Here is a 25,930-nt window from a genome sequence, read left to right on the forward strand (position 1 = left end):
ATCAAAGCATATGAGTTCAGGCGTCCCCATGATCTTTCTCACCGGTGTGCTGACACATACTCCAAAGGTTCATTCTGCCTGTCATTTACTGAATCATTGTACTCAGTTTGTGAAGAAATTGTGATAGTCAAGATGATATTTGTTTTTCTGAATAAGGAGAGGCATAAGTGATTTCCCTGAGTTCCTTCATTCATTTGTCACTCTTTGCTCAAGCTGGCTAGATTTGGCATAGCTAGAGGTGACCTGATTTTGATCCCTGCCAAATTCTGTTGAATGTGATAGAAGGAAGTGCTTCAGGAAATGTGTAGCTGAGTGGCGGGACATAATTACTCTAGCCACTCAAGCTAGTTATGCACAGTGTCTCTTAAAGATAAAACAGTTTCAGTCTTTAGCTTGTTTAGTGATTTTTTTTTTTCCTGCAAGCTTCCAGACTTGTAGTGGGGTGATTCATCAAGCACAGCAGAAGTTGCACAGGCTATGCAAAAGTAGGAGTGAAAGTCTTTGACTGTTTCTCAATGTAATTCCATGTCCTGTCTAGCCATCATCTTTAAGGTCTTAATTTGAGAGGGTTATTAGTAAGAGATGTGTAATTGGGTATCTGAAGGTTACATATTTTTAAAATTATGTCTGATGTACTGATGAGAGAGACTGTCTGATCCTGATTGTAACTGAGAGCTACATCCTTGTTCCTGATACAAAATCAGCCTGCTGTGAATAGAAATTGATAGTAACTCTTTGCTTAGAAGAAGGTTAAAAGTGTCTTTGCCGAAAAGTGCACTTACTGAAGAATGTTTAATTTACAGTGACTTTCCCTTCCAAAGATTCAGACAAGTTACCAACCACCTTGGTTTTGTCTAATCTCATAGGCTTTAGGTATGGTTCTGCTTTAAAAAAATGACTGTAAAAATGGTATCATCATACCCCATCTTTTCCACTGCCCTGTTGTTGTGAGTGTGTTCAGTTTACAGCTGCTCTCCCTAAAAACAGGCCAATTCATTCAGGACTGTGAGAATCATTGTGACTTTGCGATTTATGCAACGCGTTCTGTAAGAAAGCCAAATTTGGACACCCTAAGTGCAAACATTCAATTGGACATAGTTTTACAGAGTTGAAACAAAGATCTTCCATACTACTCTGTGGCCTCTTCTAGATGTGGTTTGCGAGGAACCATTAGCATACATACATACTAATACCAAGAAAAAATCTTTGAATTCCAGGAAAAATCTCGGAAAACTGTGAATCACACTTCTCTCTTAAAGAAAAATGCCTCTGTCCTAGAGAAGGGTTGTAGCTTCGTGAAGCATTTCCTTGTTAGTTTAAAGGCTTTCTAAATGATGTGCTGCTTTTGTGGAACTCCTTTTTGAGTTGCCTAACTCTGCAATGCCTTGAAACAGGAGCTGAATTGCCTTGTTCACAGCTATAAATTACCTGAGGTGGTGGAAAGGTAGGTGTTATGACAGAAATGTTAAACCCCCTTTGTGGATCTGTTCCGTAATAAATAATTCTGTTGATTATGCTGAATATTGTAAAGAGAACCTCAGTCTTCCTCCAGGTCTTTTCAGCCTCCTGATGCATGATCCCATTCCATAAGTAGATAAATGTTTATTCTTGCCCCTCAAGGGAGCTTCCTTACAAGTATTAGGTATGCCTTGCATTTATGCTTAATGCCTTAACATAATCCAAAATGATTCTTTAGTTGGGTCATCCTGGTCCTTTATAACCTGTGTTTCAGTTGTCTGTGTGCTCAGGACAATTTTTATTTCAAATACTTCAGGAGAAAAAAAAAAAGTGTGGTTGAAAAATATGATGGTGTATCCTTGTGCCAGAATTTGAGTCAAATCAGTGGTTAAGAAAGCAGTTCCTTCCAAGCTCTTGATGCAGGCTGGTTATTCATCAATGAATCCCTTCTTTTCTAACAGATTTTTTAAAAGTAAGATATAGGGGGTTGGGGGGAGTTTGTAAACTCTTAGTGTGTATCAGCAGTATAAGTCATGTAGTTTAAAATATTCTGGTCCCTGTTAAGAGTGTCAGCAAAGCACGGAAAGCTGTTTCAGTCTGATAAGGATATACACGAGTGAAACAGTCTATGCTAAAAATAAAGCACGTCTGTACAAGTTTTACTGAATTGAGGGGAGTTTGCTGTGAGATAACCCCAGGACAGTTTTATCACTGCTATGCAAGTGTTCAGTAGTAGGTAGAAGAGCTCAGGTCTCTTATTCCTTTCATGCTCAGCCAGATGCAGACTTACCCTTTCACCTGGAGGTGATTTCAGCTGTGTTTTTTTTTTTTTTTTTTAATATAGATTAAGTCACAAATCTCTCTTCTGTAGCTTCCTGCTGAGAAATGGTTCTTTCTTTTTATTCTTAAAGTCAATGTACATATTTCCAGCCATTTCTTGTTATACAGGTGTCAAATTTACTAGAATTAGTAATTTGACCCAGATTGTGACTATTTTTTAAACCAAGTTAGTATTTTTTTTTTGTTAGTTTTGCAGAATATTAAGTGTATACTGATCTCTTATGATGTTCATGCTGGAATGTATACTTAATTTTACCAGTATTTCCATGAATTTCTGCCAAAGAGAATTAAGCTTTATAGTGTTACAACAAAACAGACTGCTCTACATAATTGTCATAAAGTCAAAGTGATTAAGCCTGTTGGAATACTATCTAGGATGTAACTCTACAGCTGGGATTACACTAAAGAGTGAAATCACTTTCAGATCTCACCAAATTAAATCAGATAAACTGTGGGTGACTGAATAGAATGGTTATGAGTAAAAATTTCCTTTGGATTTTTTTTTTTTTTTAAATATCCATGTGTATTTTGGCTGTCTTCTGGGAAATTGTTTAAATAATTGCAGGCAGGACAAAGTTTGCTTCCAGAAAGTGAGGAAGACATGCACATATATATATATATATTATATATATGTATAATATAAATATTTTAAGAATCATAAGTTCCGTTTATTATTCATCTGAAAAGGTTACTTCAGATTTAAAGCGAGTATATAGATTTTTAGTGTCATGGTTGAATTTCTTCTTCCAGTTTATAGAGAATGATCTGTTAAATTGTTTTAATTAAAGATGGGGAAGAAAAAATACAGTTGTTTTGTTTCTTAAATTACTCAAAAATTGGTAAATAATATCTATATAACATATCTATATCTTGTAAGTCCATATTGCATATCTCAGCTTTGATTTCACCTTAAGCCCTCGGGCTGAATGCAAGATCAAAGGGAACATTAGCAACATACAGTTTATCATAGAACACAGGTGTAAGTGTGGTAGATAAGAAGCCAGAAGGGGGAGAAGAAGAAAAAAAAAACAGACTAGATGGAGTTAGCTCCAGCTCAGTATATCGTAGGGTACAATGTTCTTACTGCCCCTGAATCCATTAAGCAAACAACTGGAAAACAGTGGGAGATGGTGACAGGCCATTCCTATAATTCAGAACATGACAGATGAGCTATCTTTTCAGATCAGTAGTTTCTTTTAATGAACTAACTGGCAATGTTTCAGAGTTTTGTCCCTTGTTGCTTAAGGCACTTCTTGAGGTCAACTGATTTTTTTTTACAGTGTTTATACAGTAATGATCAGAAAGTACAAAGTCAGAATTTATCCTTAATCTTTTTATCCTAACACACGTGGTTGTTTATCACACCACAGCTCATTGATTTGTTATCCTAAAATCTGTATGTTACTGTGGTAGCAAGTAGCGCTCCCACACAGCAGCAAATAAGACCTTGCTTCTGTAGTTCCATTCTTCCAGTTTATTTAGAAGGTAAACTTCCGGTCACATTAATAAACAAACAAACAAACAAATAAATAAATAAAAGGGTGGAGGGAAGAGAGAAAAAAAGAATGAAAAAAGAAAGGAAGAAGAAAAAAGAAGGAAGGAAGGAAAGAGAGAGAAAGAAAGAAAGAAAAAAAAGAAAGGAATAAAACAGACCACCAGTCTTCCATGTGTATCAGAAATAATAGGTCAGAAGTCTGATGCCAGTCTGGCACTGGATGGTAAGCAACCTCTGGCAGAGGTTCCAAAGGCAGAACTTAGATTTTTGCATAAATAGCAGAGCTATTGGAGACATCATATCTGCAGCTAATAAATTTGTGGGAGGCAGCAGCTGCTAGAAACTGGCTTAGTGTAATTCCAGTTTCTGAAGATGTGACAAAGTCACAGGGTGACAGCACACCATTGGTAACTGCTTTGACAGGCATCTTTGTGAATTTCTCACGAGCATACCAAGCCTTTCATTTAGGAAGAAAAATGCACTACCCTTGAAAAGGTGTGAGCCTCCTGAGGCCCAGAGTGTTGAAGTAGCCATAGGAATTGCTCTTCCAGTGTGCATGAGCACAGAGCAGGCACAGGAGCTTGGTACCAGCACAGGAGATCATTTGCAGAGGTCTTCCATCTTCCATCCCTCCCTTAGCGTGCTGCAGCATTGTGTGTCTGTCTGCCTCAAGGATATTCTTAGGAGTGTATTCTCAGAGCGGAGTATTTGAGTTTGTGCTTTTCTGTGCTTACTTCATGTGAGGCCTGTCCTGAACATCACACACTGAAGTGGAGAGCGTTATGGTCTCTTTACAAGAGAGGACACCTCTCTAACTCCCTTCCCCAAGGGATACATATACATTTTGTTGAACTTTTTGGTAACAATTTAGACATTTTAAGTACAAATAATATACTTTTTTTTTTTTTTTTCCCCAGATGTGGTTGCATCAAACAGATCTATTTCTGCAGCCAGTCCTAGGATCTTACAAAGGTCATGTTTCTTCTCTTATTTTGAAGAATCCTGACATAGTTGAGGTACTGGAAAAGACCTCAAAGCCACTAATTAATATTCCAGAATGCTAATGGTATAGCATGAGGAGGAAAGTGGGTTACTAAAGGAATGGCAGTAATCACTCAGTAACTGAAGTTGGACCACAGCTCTGCTATAAATTTGAATTTTGACACTATATCACCATCTCCACCCCCGCACCCACAATATCCAGCTGAAAGAGAAATCTTGGCATTCCTGAAATTTGGCACACTTAATCTCATCCTAGAGAAGATTGTTAAAAAACAGGGAAATAGGTTTAAACCCAGGAGGAAGAAAGGATACGAAGTCTTGTTGGCTTTAGGATTGGCAGGATTTGAGCAGCGTATTATGAAAATTTGGTTGCCTTTGGTTTGCTTGTCCCTACCCCCCAGTGGTAACTGTCTGCAAGTGTGGGAAATACAGTAAACCTTACATCTTGACACACATTATTCTGGCCTGTGCTCTAATTCATCTAAAATGTAAGTGCTCTGTGTGAGGACTGGGCATGGCCAGTGCAGACTGAATCCACAACAAAATATCTGTTGAATTATTGCAATCCTCTCTTGAGCATCAGAGAATTAGTGTGTTTTTCAGAGGCCTTATCTGAGTGAAGTATTACAGATATCATAAACTCAGTATCTAATAATTTAATCATCCTGAAGCAAACATCCACAATTTCAGCCAGAATACTGCATATTTGCAAAATTCTGAAAGAATTAAAGAAGTGTGAAATGCTGGGAATGCGACTTGCAGGAAAGAATTCCAGCTTTGATGATCCTAAGAGGACATAAAGAAGTTTCTCTAATCTAATTCATTAAATGATTAGCATGGTAAAATGCTTTCACGTTTACTGAAGCAGTTAATTGTTAATAGTGCCTTTTTGGAGGGTGCTGAGAGACAGAGATGTGTATGTGTATTTCACTAAGTCCTGGAGGTCTCCACTGAGATTGTGTTATTTGTACTTGACATACTGTGGTGAAAAATAAAATAATTATAATAAAAAAAAATCACAGGTTCCAAAACGTGAAGAGATGTGGATGACATATCATTTTTTCCTCAGTCTACAGATTGTAGAGACAGACAATCCATAGAAATGGATAGTCTGCTAAATCGTGAAAATGATCTCAGGTCTCCCATGATGTACTGCACAGATTTCACCTCAAGACTATTCTTTCTCCTATCACTGCTTTCAGACCTTTTAGAGAAATCCTCAAAATAAGGCTCTTCAAATGCCAGGAATTTTCAGACAACCCCCAGTGTCATCAGAAAGAAAGCAAGCTTCCCATGATTTTGTATACTTCGTGTCACTTCAGGATTAGACTTCCCTGGGAAATTTGGCCACTAAACAGATAAAAATAAACATTAAAGCATTTTGAAAATGTCATTGCATTTTTATTTTTTTAAATATTCTTGTCATGTTCTTGGCTTATAATATCAGTAGCATGACTTGGCTGTGTTTTATCATCTTGGTCTCATGGAGGAGAAGCCCATTTTAGAATTTTGGGAGAAGGTTAAGAGGCTACAAAAGGTTGGTTTTGAGTGTATAAAGATCATTATGTGTTCTTATAAACACTGCTAGATTTAAACTGATGTCCTCTAAATCCAACTGCTGGGTCATGGAAAAACATTGCTTTCATGGTAGAAGAACCAGGAAAAACGCAGAAGAGGGGGTAGAGAGTCAATGTGTTTGGGTGAATTGAATGGAGATTTCCTGAGGTCATGTAGTGCAAGGATTACAAGCAGGATAGGATATTGGAAGGTCATGAGAAAGTGATGTAGCTATAACCTGTCCTGATAGAGTGAAACATAAGGGACGGGGTATGCATCTGCTGAGGATCAGTGTGTAGTTACACTGATCGAAGAGGAAAGGCAAAACACATATATATTTTTGTCTTTTTTTTTTTTCTGTTCCTTTTGACCTTCATTCTTCTGAGACCATTTTTAGAAAGCTTAGTCATGGTGTAGCGTTAGCAAGAGATTTCCTGGGAGTTCTGGGACTTTCTGGGTGTTGCAATTTACGTGTTTGTTAGGGAAGTGTTTTATTTATGAAGCATCTTTGACTAGTCAAGTTAGTGTTCTATTTTTGAGCTAAATCTACACTCTTGACAACATGAAACTATTCTTGCAATATTATGTCATTTTCTCCTCTTTAAATGTTCTTTGTGACTATGGTGACTTGCCTATTGTAGAAGAAATAGCTTATATTCTAGTGGATGGAGTTTTGAAGAAGTGGCAAGAAAAATGTATCTTGGTTAAAAGTTGCCAAGTTTTTCACCGTAGCTGTATTTATCTGTGTTATACATTTTAAATGCTTATGATTTGATGTTGGAGGGGAAAGAAGTTCCAGGATAGGAATGTTTGTTATATTCTTTTACAGAGAAGCTCTATCCCCAGACTAGTAGGAAGGTGTCAGTTTCAGAAACACAAGACTTTTTTAAAAAGTCCTATAGATATTTATAATTTATATAACACATAAATATGTTTTAAATTTTATTTCAAATCTACTTGGCAATGTATTTTTAATTAGCTGTGTTTGTTTGTCTCTTAGGAAATTAGAACTATGGAATTTTTGGCAGCCTGGCCATTTCATTCATTAAAATGACAGCTCAAATTCTAATGCTGAACATGTTGCTACCATCAAATTTTGATGTGATTTTTCCTTAGAAGTCATCAAAGACATACAAAAGCATGTGTATAGCTGCAGATGCACATGACTATTGTCTATCAGTGGGAGTTGCTACAGTGTTTGTCCTGAACTTCTTTAAGACTACTTAAAAATACTGTTGGTGAGAGTTCTGTTTTCCTCCTTGTCTCAAACCTACATAAATAACTGTGTCCATTTCAGCACAAAAAGCAGGGAAGACTGATCATGGGGCAAAGAAGGGAATGTCAAACAAGACCTGCAGGATTGCTCATACTGATATTTTTTTCATTGGAGATTGTTTGCGTTGGGGTGCCAAGAATTTTTAATATGCATTAAGACGAGATGTGTGCCTGCCTACTGTCTGCACAGTCAGATCAGACTTGTATGGTTTTGGTATTGCAGATTACAGCTGGTTTGTTTATTATAACACAGCTGGGCTTCTAAAGTTTGCAGTTGAAATTACTGCAAGCAGTGGAATAGTATGTTGCTTTTCACAGCTTCATGCTGTATTTCACAGGAGCTTTTAAGTTGTGCTGCTTACAGATTTATTTTTTATTTTTATTTTTTTATTTTATTTTTTTTGAGGTATAGATGCAAGAACAGATAGATGTCTGTTTATTTGCATAAGGGGAGTTAGTCACTTTCTGGAGCCAAAACCTCAGGGGTGGGCGCTGTTTGGCCTCAGTGACTTTAAACTGTCCTAGCAATGTAAAAAAGCTATTTGTCTGAATTCAGTTTTTATTTTGACATGCTAAGGTTTTTGTTTGTTTGTTTTGCTTTCTTTTCTTTTTGTTTTAAAGATGCTGACTGCAGTATAGAACAAAGCAGTCTGTGATTGTCAGTACTGAGCTAGTAAACATAAATGACTTGTTTTATAGAAGAAAATAAAGGGCCCAGTGGAGGTTAAATACTGGCTGGGAAATTCACCTCTCCTCCTCCTTCCTAAGGCTCAACTTCAGCCAAACGCCCTTCCTCCCCCCCTTCCTAGTCTCAACGCCTTCTTTTCACCACAGGTTACACTTAGTCCTTACAAATTCCTCTGGCGAGGTGAGGAGTGGTGCAGGAGCCTGTGGTTGTGCATGTAGATTTCGGTCTGCTCATCTGTGCTTCTTGCTGGTGTGCTGCTCCTGCTATTTTAATTCATATCCTTGTCCTTGTGCTGGTCACCTGTGGGCTGCAGCCCCCCAGGGCTGTCCTCTGTCTTGGAGGGTGGCAGCTGGGGACCTTGTCCCAGGCCATGCAGCGCTGCAGGCCCTGGCTGCTGTAGTCCCATTTTGTCAGAGAGGGTGGGTTTCACCTAGTGTGTGCTGATGAAGGCTATTTTATAGGACACTTACGATCTTCAGTGTTTGTAGATAAGGAATTGCTCCTCAGTCCCCCTCAGAGACTTGTCTGTAAACAAAAGTTGCCTGAGTTCTGCTCCTCACCCTGGTTAATATCTAATTATTTTGCTTTACAGATTAGAAGAGCTTTAACAGAGGAGGCTGGAAGAGGCTTGGCCTAAGTGACTACTGAAAGGATACCTGAAAGGTAGGAGACCTTTGTCCAAATCTCTGCAATGAATTCAGACATGAGTGATTTCAGCTCAATTCTTCCACATCCCACTTGATTTTTTTTTCTAATCCATCTAGTTGGTCACCATCATGAGAGTCTGGTTGGGCAATCTAATCTCTGGTTTTCAGGAGATCTCATTTGGAAGTATAGTCCATTGTCCAGCCCAGAATATTCCTGGAATGCTAATGGCACAAGTCTAGAGTCATGCAGGTACATTTCAAGCCAAGAAGGGATGTACCAGTATTGTCAGGTGCTTCCAGAATGAAGTGGATGTCTGCTTCAGGTATTCTGGTATGCACTATTGGCCTTAAAGGCTTAAAATCCTGTTTTAAGCATTGATGGGTGGGAGTTTATGTATGGGGTACGTTTAATATTTTCATATTAAAATAAACTACAAAATACTGTGGAAGAATAGAGTTCTTTTGAGAAGGCCAGATGACAGACAAAGCACCAAGGACCCAGATATTTCTTTATTAGAATAGCTTCATGATATCCCTATTTCATGGTAAGATATTGTACCAGACATAATAGATCAATAAAAGCTGCTGAAGATGTAATTTACTTTATCTCCTGTAGAAATGTCTGGCAAAGAGTTTTGTGTGGGGATGAATATGATCATAGGAACTCCTTTGCATTTCTTAGTATTTCCAGTTTATAAATGTAACTTAAAAGAGCAATAAAATATCAACGTGATTGTCCATCCAGAAGGTTGTGGTAGCTGCAGTTCAGTGCACTAAGGTCACACGCACAGCTCCTGTCTGTTAAGTTGACAGGGAGGGACAGTGCAAGTTCATGACTTTTCTCTGATATTTTGCAGTGAAATTTTTAAATTTGTCAAAACACTTGTTTCTCTTATTTTGGTGTACTGCAATGAGACTCCTCTCTTTTCCCCTTGATCAGAATATACCAGTTCTAACTGAGATGTATTTAAATAATTATTTATTCTCTTATTCTGTGTTATTTTCAAACCACTCACATAAAAAGTAGTACTGTGTCATGGTTACTTCTTGTTATTCTTACAGTAGATACATGGTCAAGGTAATTGTAGCCCTTGCTCAGAGCTTCCTTTGGTGACTGACTTTTGCAAAGTGCTAAACATTGCTACTGATAAAACTAAGCTTTAAAACACCTCCTTAATATAACTGAAATCTATGGGACTACTTGTGTGCTTAAGGTTGAGCTTGTGATTCAGTTTTTTGTTGTATTTCAGGTCAAAATGCTCAGTGCTTTACAGCCTGGCTTACTAAGCACTGATAATGCAAGTTTAAAATCTTAATTTTAAAGATTAGCTGGACAAGGCAAGATTTCTATCTGGTAATGCAATCTGCTTGTGATCTTCTTTTCAGTTTCCAGTGTAATGTTTGCTTGCTTATAGGCAGAAGAACATCAGGGCCACATGCATATTAAATGAAGGGCCACCCAAGTCATAGGATAATGCATTGATAATGCACTTGGCAAACAGATTTAGGTGTTTTTTTAGAGTAAGTCCTTACTGTATAACATGTATAAACACAAACATGTCTGATGCTCAGCATGACTCATGCTTAGTTATTAATACAATCCTGGAGATAAGGTATTTGACAAGAACATGCTTTTATGCATGCTGAAACTAAGATGGTTATATAATACCAGTAGTAGCAAACAACTTTTTCAAATTCTCATGGAATCCATTCAGGAGTGTGAAAAGGATGCCAATTTCATTATCACCTATAAGGAGGCAAACAATGAATCTTTGTAGGCTCACAGGCTGTGCTCAGAACAGGAGGCTTAAGTGCATTAGCCAGTAGGTAAACTCAATCAGGCTAGTGCCTGTCAGATGGAATATGTCTGTTAACAAAGCCATTAAGTGTACTTTAAATGCTAGTTAGAACTTTTGCAAGGAATGTTTATGGGTTGAACATGGGAGGATGCAGTCAGCCACACAGTAAAGTTCTTAATTATAGTGGGCACACAATAGTCTTAATCACTGGTCGCAGGACATTTTTACTATGTAAATAAGTGTTTTTATGTGTATTTTACAGACCTGGAAATGAATAAGTTAAGGGCTGTGATCAAAGGGAACAATAAAATTTTAAGCTAAAGAAGGAAGATGCTAGAGAGGTAGAGATGAAGTGCTGAAAATGTTTTTTGATTGCAGTGTTTTTATGGGAAAAGTTTTCTGATGAACCTAGTTTTAAATAACTATTGATGTTGCAATTTACCAAGTTACAGATTTTATTTCATAGTCTTAAAAGCACTTGTGAGCACTTCCTAAAATTCTCTTCAGCATTTCTAAGAAAGGTTTTTTTGTTTGTTTTTGTTTTTCTTTTCTTCTTCTGAACAATTCATTGAGAAACTGTGAGAACAAATCACTGAGTAGGATCAGTGAACAAGGATCTTCTCTTTGCCCAGTTACAACTAACACTTAAATAGCTGTAGGAAGAGGCTGATTTTGAGAGAGAGAAGACCCTAGATGAAACCCTGCCCTGAGCAAGGTACCTTCTGGAAAAGATCTGCAGTGTTGTTTAAAGAAATCACTAGAGAAAAGCTTCCAGATTAATGATACGGGGCTACAAGTGTCTTAATTCCTATTATTGTCTAGCTATAGCATTCTAGTAATAGTACTTTCCTACTCAGGAGTGTAAAATTAGAAAGTTTTTTACACCCTGGTACACTTTATAAATGCAGAACTTTTCACAAAGATGATAGAGAAGAAAGTGCATTAGATCAACGCCTTCTCCTTTTCTGCTCTGTACAACCTGAGGTGAAAAAAGTTCCTCCTGATTTAGGAAGGATACAGACATCTGTTATTCAGACTGAAACAGTAATGTGGTGAAGAAGTCAGAATTTTAATGTTTGCAGTCTCTTACTTCAGTGGAATAGCTCCTTCATGTGCTTCCTGAACAGGACAAGCAGAGCACAACTGAATGATACCTGCAGTGCTCTTCATGCAGTTCTGCCCAGCAGAAGCTCAGTCTTTCTTCCTGGAACAGCAATAATAAAGACTTTCATCTTGAATTTATTTCCTGGCAGCAGTTAGCTTTTACTATTCAAACAGAGCATATTGCATTCAATAAAAGTTGTTCAAAAATGTTGCCAAGGAAGAAGGATCCAACCTGCTGAACTTTTACAGATGCGTTGATATCCACACGCATCCCTCAGACATTGCGATGTTAGCAGTTATGTGTAATAAACACCAGATTGTCCTGTGGAGATGTGATTCCAGTTTAAACTTTTTCTACTCATACTTATTAAAATGGATGGTAGGACACTATTCCTTTACTGTAACACTGACTCTGTAATTTGAATCTAATTGTGGCAACTGATATCACTCTTTTCAAGTGAAATATTATAGGCCCCTCTTTACAGACATGGAAACGTAACTAGAAGAATTTTTAATTTGTGGCAGGTGCTATACAGCTACTATGTGATAAAACCAGGTGCAGAATTTGATATCCCGTCTTTTGGTTCTATGTGCTGATGCAGCTGTTCTTCAGTAGCACCTCCACTAACCAGAAGAGGGGGAAAAGTTGTGGGTGGGATTGCTCATTCATTTCTAGGGTTTTCCAGTGGCAATTCTGCCATACCGACTATATGACATGTCAGTCTTTAAAACACCACCATATAAGGGAATTTCCATTACATTTTTGTTCCTATTTGTTTTATTTTCCCAGGTTCTCCAGGGAAATTATTTTCTTTAAAACTCCCAGGATTAGAGAGGAGCCCTTGGTGACAACTTATTATAAGAGCCTTCTTTTCATTGTTGCACATTAGACAAAGTTTGAATATATTTGTTGTATTGCAACACCTAGACGTTATGAAATTAGGAAGACAGTAAAGGGGACAGTGTTACCCAGGTAACATGTATTTCAGAAGAACAGGAGTGTCTCATTCTGAGGAAGAGGTGAATTTAGAGTCAGATAAGGACTTCAGCACTAAACTCTTTTTGCAGTTTAGAATGAAGGCAATGTCTAAAAGCTTTGTAAATTTGCATCTCACTCTAGCTGTACATTGCCATGTAAGTATAAAGCAAAGTTGTAAAAATCTCAACAATTAACAGTAAAATTTAGATTCCAAGTAAGAAAAGAGGTGATGGGAGGCAGAACACATAAATTAATGAAAACCACAATTTTCTCGGGTTATAGTTATCATATTACTGCAAATAACATTCCTAGTAAAGCACCTCAGAAGGACATCTACCACATGCTATCAGGATCTTGTGAATTAACAGTGCAGGCTGAACAGGCTGAAGTTTATGCAGGCATCTGATTAAAAAAAAAAAAGTATAGTAGGTTATTAAATAGTTCTAAAATAATCTAATTTTAAAAATGAATTCTATATTTTGATATATTTTGTGTGAAAAAGGGGGTGGAATTTGATGGACCTAAGATTTTATCTACGTTGTGTAGCTGTTGACATGTGTTAGTTACAGTGACAGCTGTTTAATCTCTCATTGTTATCACTGGAGTTTAGAGAGCAATTTATTTGACCAACTGTAGGAGTTTACTTTAGAATGAGCTAAATTGACTGCATTGATTATGTTGATTAGATCTCTGTTGATTACAAAGGGAATCTAGCTAGCTCTCTCTGCTGTCATCTGCAGCACAAACATTAAAATTGGGCAAAAATGAATTTCCTACAAGCTGCCACTTGAAAGGGCTGAGACAATTTATCCGTTAGGTTAGAAATCGAGCTAAAAATTCTTGTGTTTCATGCACACTCTAAATATTAACACAGCACGCAGGCATTATGGACACCAGGATTCAGAGAGTAAAGTAGGGAGGGCCAAAAGTCTGTAACTTCAGACTGAATTTAAATTTTGACTTGGGCTGTAGTAAATTACTTCATAAGAAGTCCTCATCTCAAATTAATTCTAGGGTCATCTAATTCAGTCCCCTTCTTAACTCAGCCAGAAGAACCATTCAGACTTTTATTCCCGGAAGACCTGCCACAATTATGTGAAATGGGCCTGAGCTATTTTCCTCAGCAGTTATCCAGATTTTTTTTTTCAGTTTTGAGCAGGAGATGCTAATTTTGAGACCGCTTTCTGACTCCTTACCTTTTCCCAGGGATTTGATAGACTCATGGTGCTCAGACTGGACTTCCAGCTTAGATCTTATCTTCAGCCTAGAGAAATACAGAACATTTAGCTGCTTTAACATGAACACATTCTTATTCTGTCAGCACTGAGTTAAACAAAACTAACAAATGTTTCTGAAACTGAGTTTTTCTTCTTCAGAAACATTCAAGTGGAACCATCTAAAGGGAGCAGAACACATATTTTTGTTTCAAAGACATCAGTCTTTTATTTCCTGGAAAACTAGCAATCTGTAAGGTTTCAAGATTCTCTTGAAGCTTTCAGAAGATTCACAAATCTTTTCAAAACTAATATTCTTATGTAGGATCCTCCTCTAAAATTGTAGTTTATATGCCTGACCTTTGAAGCCACCTTATTATAGAACTCTGGCTGAAACACTGATTGTGTAATCAAGCTAGGATTTGGTTTGTTTGTTTTTCTTCAGTTAGTCATGAATGCGTTAGGAATGAACTAGCATGGCTTGTGATGACAGATTTAATATGTTGTTGTCCTCCAGCTTTTTCAGGGTTGTGTCTGTATGTATGTTTACAAGTACATATGTTTGTGAGAATTAACGAGGATACAGTCTAGATTTTTCATAGTGAGAAGTCAGTAGGGTCTCTGTTGGAGAATGTTTATGTTTGCCTTTGGTTGTCATTGTTTTTATTTAGCCACAAAATAGAATTACCTGAAAAATGTTTCACTTCAATTAAGAATTTTGGTGGAGGTTCTTAGATCAGTTCTTAGGACATCCAGATGAAATGAAATTTTGGTGTTTGCCCCAGAGTTTACCCCATGCACTCCTTTCCAGAAAGCCAAAATAAATTGGAACTTTCCTTAAAAGACAGAAGGTAAAAAAGAAGCAACTTTTAAGAGTTCATGCTTGCATGGGAGTAGCATATAACAGACTACACCCCTTTGTTACCCTCTCCTGCCATGTGTGTCATGCTCTGTGTCGAGGTTTTACTGGTGTAAAAAACATCAGATGTGTTTCAAGATCTGTTGTTAAAACCTAGCCCTGTGTAGGAATGCCTTTTTATTCCTCATGCCAAATTTTCCTTGGAAGGGAAGTTCTATGAAATATATTGTTGACTTATGTTTTCAGGCTTGAATGCCTCTTTTTTTTAGAGCAGGTAGTAGATCTATCTCCTTGTGTTTACTGTAGTAGCTTTTATTTTACCACAGATCTGTTGCAGAGTACATGTGAGATAGGTTGGCAGCAGTTTCTGTCAGCTGCTCACATGATTTATTTTCATCTTCTTGTGTGTCTGTCTAACTGAAGTCATGTTGTAGCCCAAGCCAAAATTCATTATTCTGAGACACACATGGTAACATTATGGTTATCTCTTAGTATTACTGGAAATCATCAAAGAATGCGTGATGTGTTTTGAGTTCTTCTCTGTCATAAATTCCATAAGCAATGTGACAATTGATGTAAAACAAGATTATTTGCAAAACGTGCGTCACCAGAAGATAGTAAAAATTTCTCATTTTTTGTACTTTCCACATTTGAGAAACTCGTAATTCATGCTTGCTCATTTTCATCTGTGTCTGAGCTAGTGATGACAAACGAAGAGTGGAAGTAAGAACGCAACAGCACTTACCTGAAATCTCAAAGTAAATTTTTCTGTTGGCACAGACTTGTGTACTTTATTTTGCTTTCCATTTCTAGGTGCAAATGAAAAATGTAAAAGGAAAAATGTAAAAGAAAAAATGTAAGAAAAAGGAGTATTTTCCATTCTTGGCTTTCAAATTCAAGCTGGGAGGCTGTCTAATATTACTAGCTGATCACAGGTTGTTGAATTCTGTGGATGGCTTTGATTGCGATCCCATTGTTAGTGGACTGTACAGAAACTTCAAAACTGAAGAACATTTTCAGTAGAAGATAGAACAACTGATCAGGTATTGCAGTTGTCCCTTCACAAGTAATGTTTCCTTCCAGGTGGATGTATGTAGAAGGCAGCGTGTAGTAGGCTTGATTGGGAATATGTATTTTGAGTTTGCATTGTGGATGTCTGTTCTCATAAATGTTTTCTAAATAATGTCTAAACAGATAATTATGAGAATGCTTTTTGGTTATCAGATCCAGGACTGCATACTTATCCCATTTCACAGCCTTATGTCAAAGCCAGATACATGTGTCTGCCAGTCCTTCCCCCATGCCTACACATCATTTCTGTGCAAATGAAATCCTGTGAATGGACTGGGAGTCAATCGCCACCACATTGTATCATGTCCCTGGTCTGGATAACGGGAGAACAGTATTCCAGGGATCTGGAAGGAAATGGGTTTCAAATCTTGATGTAGATTTTTCTAAAGTCTTCCATTGGTGGAAGAAAAGTGGGGAATGGTGTGCTTTAAGGGGACAAGTGAATGGAAATAAAGCAGAAGCAGGGGAGAAAAAGACAAATGGGGTGCTGTGGGGAAAGAAGTGAAGGTGAACATGCTGGGCAGTAGGTTATTGACATGAGGGTGGTAGATTGTGTGATTCCCTCTTTTCTATGGCTACTGTTCAACAGGTGGACAGTAAATGTGGACAGAAGTAACAGAATGTGTACCATTGAGTGATCTGATAACACCAGCAGACCAGAGGGGAACTTCATTTCTTGGTGCTTCTCCTTCTGAAAGGAGGGCTGCAGGGCTGCCACTCTTTCTTCAAAAGCTCAGAGCAATTGGTTCTTTGATGGATTGCCTCAGGGCTTTGGGGTTTAATTTACTATTGATAATTATAAAAAGAAACTGGACCAAAGGTTTAATTCTCTACATTGCTATCACTGGATTTTTTTTCTTAAAGTTAATTCTAGACTTGGAGCAAAGACTGGTTTCTATAAGAAATTGTCACCTGAAAAACAGAGACATTTCTATCTTAATGAGGATATGACCTAGGGATATGAACTAGGGATAAGGTTTTGGTCTGGCTGTTTTTTCAGTTTAAATTCAATATTTTGTCCTAGAAGGTACTCTGCCTAGTTTCTCATCCTTTTTACACATTAGATGCAGTGCCATACCAAGATGTGCTGTTTATGGGAGAATCTCAGCTTTCATTCAATAATATTCTAGTCCTGGTGGTCATAGGAGGGCAAAAATACTAGAAGGTTAACAAAACCTATCAAATTAACTTGTTTTTCCCCAGATTTTCAGTCTCGAAGTCATGCTTAGCTACTTGGAGTTAACAATAATATATGTTACTTCTATATTTTCTGTAGCTGATACTTTCTGACATTGCACGTGATGGCACCAAGTATTGAGATAAGATTTATTGTCCTACCAACTGTATCTAACTGTATCCAACTATTGACTAAATACTTTTGTATTGTAAAAGTAATACACAGCTTAGAGGTTGCTCAATTAAGGAAAATTAGATTACATCATCTTATTTATCTCATTGACTTAGACCAATGATCAGTGGAAACTCAGCATAATATACTTATCTGTTACGAAATTATCCTGTGATTGTACTCATCCAAAAAGAAAAAAAAGTAATAGAAAGACTACTTAAAGGTCATCTTCTGGATAGGGAAGGCTATAACTCAAGGAAAAGAACCAAAAACATAAGGAAGATCAAACGTTTTTGTGATGAATATTGGAAATATATTTTAATTACGCTCAGTGATATTTTATTAATCATTTCCTATCTTCCTATAAATTTTTCCCATCTTGCACAAAGTTCTGAATTCTTTGGCAGATAACAAAACCTTTTGTAGTAATGATTGCTAGCACTAGCAAATATTTAAGAAGTTCTGACACTTACAAGAGGTTCCAGGAAATACTAATCCAGCTGGATGTTTAAAACCAAACAGACCAAAAAAAAAAAAAAAAAAAGAGGCAGCTGTAGCTGCTGAAGTTTTTCCCCCAAAATGAGACAATGGAGTTAGCAGATGTGTAGAGTGACTGAATTAATGCATTAGACCTGATGTAAAGACCAACCTGTAACAGATGATGGGAGAGGAGCAGGAAGTGGGAAAGCTACTGCACCTTTGTCTTCAATTGGAACGGGTTACCCAGGGTGGTGGTGGTGTCACTGTCCCTGGGGGTGTTTAAGGAAAGGTTGGACATGGTGCTTAGGGACATGGTTTAGTGGGTGACATTGGTGGTAGGGGGATGGTTGGACCAGATGATCTTGGAGGGCTTTTCCAGACTTATTGACTCTATGATTCGGCAAAGAATTCCCTCTAGTGTTTGCTGTCCTGGTTCAGGAGATGGGGAAAGGTACACATTCAGTTATTCAGTATATTATATTGTATTCAGTTAGGTCTTCTCAACTTTTCCGAAAGTACCTGTCCCAAAATAATATAAACTGAATGGGATTCTGAGAGATTATTTGACCCATCTGACTGTCAAACATACAGGGTTTATGGCTGTAGACAAACCCTCCATAGGCCAAATGAAATGTCATCACCCTAAAAAAGTCAGACATCTTTATCTGTCAATTACAGAAACCGAGAGTTTATTGTGAGTAAAATCCTAGAGACCAGAGAGTCATGTTTCCCATTAACATCTGCCTGAATCATAGCATGTAGAATTTGACCCAATAGTACAATTGGCCTAAGGTATACGTTAATGTTAAATTTGTAACTCTTCACTGTCTTCAGCTGTCCTGGACAGGTGTGAAGTTGTGTACACAAACCTTAAAACAGAGATAAAGTCTGCTTATCTGAGTGTCTTTGAGTGTCTTGCTGTGGTGGAACCAGTGAATGAATGAGAAAGACTGGGGTAGCATGGATGAGAAGGTGGGACTATCAAACCTTTTAGAGAGTAATAAATTCTGAGATGGGACTATCATGAAAATACAGAATTGCTGGGAGAGGTAAGGGAAACTTTTGCCTCCTTAGTAGCACAATTCAATGCAGCACATGTTCATGCAACAATCAGACTCATCTGCCCCTGCAGCATTTACAAATCAGTGTAGAGGCCCTTATGTAGCAATCAGTTAGGTGAAAGTCATGTACCATCATGAAGTCAGCATACCCTCATCTGCTCATTTCAAAGCCAGTAAATGATGTTGGTGGGGTAAGCTCTTATAAATGTGTTCAAATTAAATATGACAGCAAGTGTCAATGAATGACACAACTCAATTCAATACATAAGCTAAGGTAAAATTATCAGGATTCTCTGAGGGAATTTACACATTCTGAAATCTATTATTAACAATATAATATTAAAACTGTGTTGCACTGGACTCCAAAAAAAAAAAATAAAAAATCTTTGATGTTTTTTTCCTTCCCAAGAATGCTTGAATGTCCTATTAGTGCTGGTAGGCTGAAAATGGGGAGTCAAATGGCTGCTGGAAGTACAGATGTTCTTGAAACGTGGGCTTACCTTTAAAATAAAATCTGCAAAAATATTTAGACACTGACATTCCATCATTTTCATGTTGGTGCCTGAATATCTTTGAGGATCTAGCCCTTTATTATAGTGTAGGTAAACAGAAACATCTAAGATAAGACAACCTGAGTTTTAAAGAGCCTGAACATCTGCAGTTATTATTGACTCCAATGGAAGCTGCATGTTCAGTGGCAGGAAAGTGGAGCCTAATTAGTCTATGCAAAAAAACCAAACCAACAAACAAAAAAAAACCCACCCAACAACAAATAAAGAACAACAACAACAAAACACCAAAAAATCATATTTCACTAGAATAAATGTATCCATTTATCCTTATGAATAACTTCTGCAGCTTCACTGTCTGATAGGTGATTCCCTGCACATGACTCAGTCCTGTCCCTTTTCTTGTGAAGTGAAGGTTAAGAAAGAAAATGATGAATAAGAAGATTTTGCCATCTAGGTACTGATCTCAGAGCTGTGGTGCAGAAGATTTTTGGAATGCAAGAGAACAATAAACTTTACCTGAAAGCTGCTTCCACACTTTTTTCATTTGCAGTGCTCCTTGTTTATCCTCATATTTTTCAGGTGAAGTATGTACTTTATAGTTTGATTAATAAGATTGGAGGTTCCTGGTGAAAGTCATTTAAAGGGCAGATTTGTCCATTTTCCAGGGCTTTCCTGAGTTTTGCACAATTTTTATGAATTTGAAACCCAATTCAGTGATGGCTCTAAATCAGTATGTATGTTCATTAAAAGAAAGAGAGAGAGAATGGGAATGGTTTGTTTTGCTTTTTTTTTTCTTTCTTTCTTTCCTATTTCCTTAATTTTTGTACAATCTGTCCATCCTGGCATTTGATATGTAGACTTTTTTTTTTTCTTTTATGCAAAAAACCATACAAACAGTTGCTCCTCTTACACATCTGATGCAATAATAATGCTGGTATCAGCCTCAGTGAACTGGAATTTCCTGCATAGTGGACATACCATACCAGAAGCGTCAGTTAGTTAAGCCACCAGATAAACCAGTGACTTTCTCAAAGCTGCTGCTTCCATTACAGAATATAGGGCACTTAGCTTCCTCCATACAGTCTGTCCTAGGGAGACTTCAGCATATTCTTCCAGAGCCAAATAGCTTGAAAGGCTGTCACTTCAACCTCATGACAGCAGAGCTTCTCTGCTTTCAAAGATAGGTCCATGGTCTGTAGCAGTAGCAAGTGGTTACTTATATTTATAATTATGTTTTGGAAATGTCTCCATGAGAGAACATTCTTTTCAGGGCAATACTACTGGCTTACTTTGAATAAGTCAACTCCTTTGTTATCTTAAGATTACTAACAAGGATTGCTTTGCAGTATTATGTCCTTGGTGTAAAGTCAGAAAAAAGGCTCCAGAGTCATCCTTTTTGCAGAATGTAATCCCCATATATTTATCCCATCTTATTTTCTAAACAGGTCTGATTTTGCCTAGTATAAAAATCACTCTGACTTCCCTAGGGAAAAACACTTTCCAACACATCTGTGCAGGAGCAGTCTCTGGTAAAATGGAACAGCAGAAAGAAACACACTCTTCACAGCGTACATTAAGGTAACCAGCCTTGGTAGCCTGGTAGCAAAATGTCTGTTTCTGGTACATGGAAAATGTGTTAAAGTATAATTCATATTGTTATGATGTAACTACTTTCTGAAAAACATACAAAAAGTAAGAGGGTAAAAAAAATATTCTATTTTTGCCCAAGGAAACAATGGCGAGGTCTTAATTTAGCAGGTGTTCAGTTCTTATTCCTTTGGCTGAGAAATTGAATAATCAGATATGCTTACTGACCTGTTTTGAATTGAAAGTGCCAAAGGAAAAAGCAAAAAAAAACTTTTAAATAACAGTTCCAAAAGAAATATGCAAAGTTGAAAAAGTAAAACAAATAGTGAAAGTGTTTTTTTTTTTTTTTTCTACTATCCAGTCTGAAACTCCAAATCACAGCTTGTGCCTATTTTCCTGAGTTTTGCCAGCTGCCACTAGCAAAAAGACCTTGTCATCTTTCTAACTCTTTCCTAGTAACTACTGGTTGCATTGAGATTCCCCTTATCCTCCTCTTAGTCCGACTGAGCAAACAGCATCCTCAACCACTTCTCACAGGTCATGTGCACTTGGCTCATCTGTTGGATGTTCCCAAACAGTCTTTGTCCATTCATGATCTTGTCCTTGTGGTGTGCACTATCCTATCAGGTCTCCTGGATTTTGCTCATTTGGTAGTCCCCAAACTGTCCTGGACTTGCAGTTCTACTTTACTTCTCAGGCTCTGTGCATTACTGTACAGACACCTTAGGAGAGCCTCCTCCTCTCTCAAATACAGCAGTGTGATCAAAGAAAATGTATCTTTGCTGGTTGACATGGGTGGTGTAGCTGTGCATTCTTTGGCAGTTGAATGCATCTGCTCCTTCCTGGGCTCTTACCATTGACCAGAAAGACTAAAGATAGCACCACCTCAGCCCGTTTCCACCTTGTCTCTGGAGCCTAACAGTCATCTTTGATCTGCTCAGGGGTACCTCTAGCTGTGTCGCTGGTGCCTGAAAGGTTGATTGCCAGGGACAGTAGTCAGAAGGTTGGAAACTAGAAGTCTATTCAAGTCTAAAAGAGTCCTGATGAAACTCTGTAATGATGTACAAAGTGTGTTCTGAACAGGGTGATCTTCATCCACTTTGCATCCCAAAGGAAGACAACTGTAAATGCAGGTGACTGCATCATTTATTGCTGAGCTGCAAGACAAATGAAATCATCAGAGTTATAAATTCTGAATTCACATTTGAAAACACGGAAGCTAGGGCCGCAACCCAGGAAAACATATCCACACTCACAGAAACTGTGATTTTAGAGAGATACAGAGGGATTGATTTAACAGTAACCTGCCAGCAACAATTCAGTCCGTAAAGGATAATGTCAATTTAGCAACATTTAAAAAAATGTTTTCGTTTGCTTTGCTTCCATTATATTCTCTAATTTCTGTCTAGAACATCAAATTGTGATATATTCCACACTGAAGTAGTAAAGAATAGCAGGTACACCATTACAGTCTTAAAGCATCACGGTGACTTCACTTTTTTCTTTTTTTTTTTCTTTTCTCATTCTAAACAACTATTAGCAGTGAATGCTGTGTGGTAAAGCTGGTATCAAAATGCAGAATACTTTGGCATTCTTGGGGGGTTATGGAATACAAAAGGTGCCTAAGTTTCCTTCCTCATGCATACATATATTCAGATGGGTAGGTATATATTTATGCGCCCACATCAATGCATGTACTCAGTCTAATTAGCTCATAAAGGGTTAATCAAGGGCATAGTTACCTCTCCAGTTGGAACTAGCTTGCCAGTCAGAAAAGATATGAAGAAACCGGTAGCCTAGGGCAAATGGGGGCAGTGAGTGGGATGTTGTATGGTATTTTCGCAGCTTTGCTCAGCTTGTTTCAGAAGTGCTGCTAAAGGCAATGTGAGCTGTGCAGGGCAAGCAGCTAGGAGTGGAGCAAAAACAAGAAAATCTTTTGCTGCTGAAGTTACAATCCTTGAACTGTCAGACAAAAGGTGGCTTTTCCCTTGCAAAAGAGGAAAAGGTAGCTCTTATGACAGAACTTGTGAAGCCTAGGTCTGGAAATATGGCCATTTGGACTTGGATGTGACTTCTAATTCTCTCTAATGGCTAGTGTATGCTATTCCCTTCAGATAGCAATGTGATAAAATGGACAGCCTTGCTGTGGGACTAAAGCAGAGACTGAGTTCTGTCATAACTTTCTGTAAAAATGAGTGCTTGTAGAGCCTTTTCATCTATAAACTTCCCTTTTCATCCATACTCTTCATAAGCAGTGGGATGGATGAGAAGGGAAGAAAAGCACCTCATGAGGTTGCATTGAATGTAAGTTGAGGAGTATCAGAGAGGAGGTGGAGCTTCATCTCGTTCGTTATGTTTTACACAGCAAGTTTCTGAGGTAAAACGAATTTACAGTATGCTAACAAGTGTGTGATATATGAACTGCCCATAGAAAAATTTAGCACTTTAGGTTGTTTCTACAACTTTGAGATGATACATGACGTTTTATTCTTCCCTGTTGAATAATCTCATACAGCTCAATGATGCATCTCATGGATTAATAGTACTGCAGATGATACCAATGCAGATAGTGAATGCCATCTTTGGCAATGGGCTATGATAATCTGAGTGGAAATGATTATACAATGAAATAGTTTATTATTCCAAAGTAAGGAAGTTCTAAATAAAATGTATCTCTTAAACTACTTCAGAAATCAGCCTTCAGAAAAAATGAGAAGCTGATATGTAAAGGTCTTTGGGAAGGCACACTGACAGAGGAATGAGTGAAGAAGTGTTGCCATCTAATGAAAGTGGCTGCTGTAACAATATAATACTAAACGATTTCTACAGAAAGTAAAGATAAGAAACAGCAAAGGATGTAATGAAGTTCTAGAAAATCATTATAAGAGGAAGAAAAAGGAACGATCATTTTGCAGGATAGGGGTGCAAGCTGCAGTTGACCCTGAAGAAGCTTAAGGGGTGAATGACTTCTGTTTCCGTTTTCAGGCATTGTTTTGTAGTTAAAATATTTATGAAGTATTTTTAGAAGGAGGCAGAACAATAATCCTATAAACTATAAATACAAAAGTAGCAGTTTGGAGGATGTCTAGATAAATAAACGTGGCCATGTTGCATGGGCCTAATGAGAATTAGTACAGTATACTTAATTTATTAGGACTGTCTCTTTTGATAGTGGATAGGAAATGAATGCCACTGATGATTTGAGTATTTGCTCTGTCTTCTGAAGAAAATGTAGGTATAGAATTCATCCCCTGGGATAGCTCCAAATACCAAGGGGTACTTTGTTACTTAAAAGAGTCTTTGGTGTCAAATCTGTTGCAAGGTACCAAAGGAACCAAGGTAAGGCAGAGGCCTATGATGGTGGTTGACTTGCTTACCCCAAAGAAAACAAAACAGTGTGATTCTGGGCTAGGTAAATGTCAGTGCTTTTCTGAATGATCTGCATTAAGGCCTTATGCACCAGTGCTTTAAAAATAACAGCAGACCTGTTTGCAGCTGAGAAGTCATGTAGAATACAGAACTGGATTTGCCTTTCTGCAATTCACTGTCTTTTTTGTATTTTATAACTAGTGAAGTGAATGAGAGGCTAAATTATGTGAGGAAATGCTTTCCTCTGCATGTTTCACATGCAGAGGAAAGACACAGGGGCAGGGAGATGTTTTCTGATGAGGCGGTTTCTTTAGTTCTAAAGGTAATGGAAAGGTCTGGTCCCACTCTATAATAATATCCATCCCTCCAGATGGAAGAATAATATAAACAAGTCTGTAAAATAGTACTGCTAACCATCCTGGCTGTACAATAGAACTGAGCCTTACATCTGCTGGGAATGAAGAAGCTAAAACAGTGCAGAGCATGCAAATGACTGTTGGCAGGAACATTGCCATAAAAATAAAACTCCTTTCTCATGTCTCCTGGCAGGCATGTGGATCAGGAATTTCAATAAACACTTATTTCTGACAGACTTTGGGACAGACATATACATACACACACACATATACATACACAGGTATACATAGGAACAGTTATAAGTCTTAGCAATGGTACCAAAAGTTCCCCTTAATCAGGAGAAAACTTAAGCAGCTCCTTTATATAGCTCTACAGCCTTAATAACAAAGAAACATAAATTGCCTTCTTCTTGTCCCACTCTGTGCAGGAATATGAAAATGTTAAAATATCCGTAAGTCAGAGGTTACAAGCATGGGTAATCTTCATGGATTAACTTGACATAAAAGATGGCTGAATATGAAATAAATGCATAACTTATTCTTAGGAAAGTTGTTTTTAGGGCAGCATATAATGTCTTTGGTCATGTGTCCACATCATGCTCTCAGAGGTTCATGCTACGTGGATTTCTGAAACTCAAAATGAGATAAAAAGAGCTTGAGTCTTCACAGCACTGGTGATTTTTTCATAAAGAGTTTTTCTGCTAATTATCTCAAGACTAGGCAAATCTAGAGTAATACAACATGTGATAACAACACAATGCTGAGATTGTTGATTAACAGATATAAAGAATTCCAGCTTTATAACAGTGTCCTCTGCCTTACACTAGTTCACTTCCAAGGTTCCCTAGAGCATGCACTAGTTTCTGTATCATATGCAGCTAGAAATTCCATACCTCTGACAGTGCCAAATCCACTATAAATTGAATTAACTATGTCCTTTATTGTAATTTATTGCTCCCAGTCTGTGGATTGCTGCAACAGTTTCAAACATCTGGACTTGTCATATCATATTATCTCAGAACAATAATCATAAACTGAGAGATTGGTCTGTTTAATAGAGTGATATCTTTACAGGGCCACAAAATCACAACCAAGAACATACGTGTGTCCTTGCTTAGGGCTTTTTATGAGGACAATGTGCACTGTACCACTTTGTGCCTTCATCTCAGATTCTGAGTGGAGATTGATTTAATAGAAAGGATTTTGGTTGGATTTACTTTTTTAAAGAG

The 25,930-nt window shown here is 37.6% G+C and overlaps 2 long non-coding RNA genes across 4 annotated transcripts in view; one reads left to right on the top strand and one right to left on the bottom strand.

The window, feature by feature from the left end:
- The first annotated feature begins 420 nt into the window (after nt 1-420).
- LOC121070568 overlaps nt 421-25,930 on the top strand; it is a 240,625-nt gene continuing 215,115 nt past the window's right edge. The window contains exons 1-2 of one of the 3 annotated variants that reach the window (XR_005820140.1): nt 421-1,444; nt 8,908-8,978. This is a non-coding gene — a long non-coding RNA (uncharacterized LOC121070568). The remainder of the gene's footprint in view (nt 1,445-8,907; nt 8,979-25,930) is intronic. The other 2 variants (XR_005820137.1, XR_005820138.1) reach the window with 2 other exon arrangements.
- LOC121070571 lies at nt 9,491-20,192 on the bottom strand. Its single transcript, XR_005820144.1, has 3 exons — nt 19,906-20,192; nt 14,041-14,108; nt 9,491-13,246 (listed from the first exon to the last, which is right to left on the bottom strand). It is a non-coding gene; the product is annotated as an uncharacterized LOC121070571 (long non-coding RNA).

This window comes from Cygnus olor, chromosome 5 (assembly GCF_009769625.2).
Source record: "Cygnus olor isolate bCygOlo1 chromosome 5, bCygOlo1.pri.v2, whole genome shotgun sequence".
Classification (NCBI taxonomy): Eukaryota; Metazoa; Chordata; class Aves; order Anseriformes; family Anatidae; genus Cygnus; species Cygnus olor.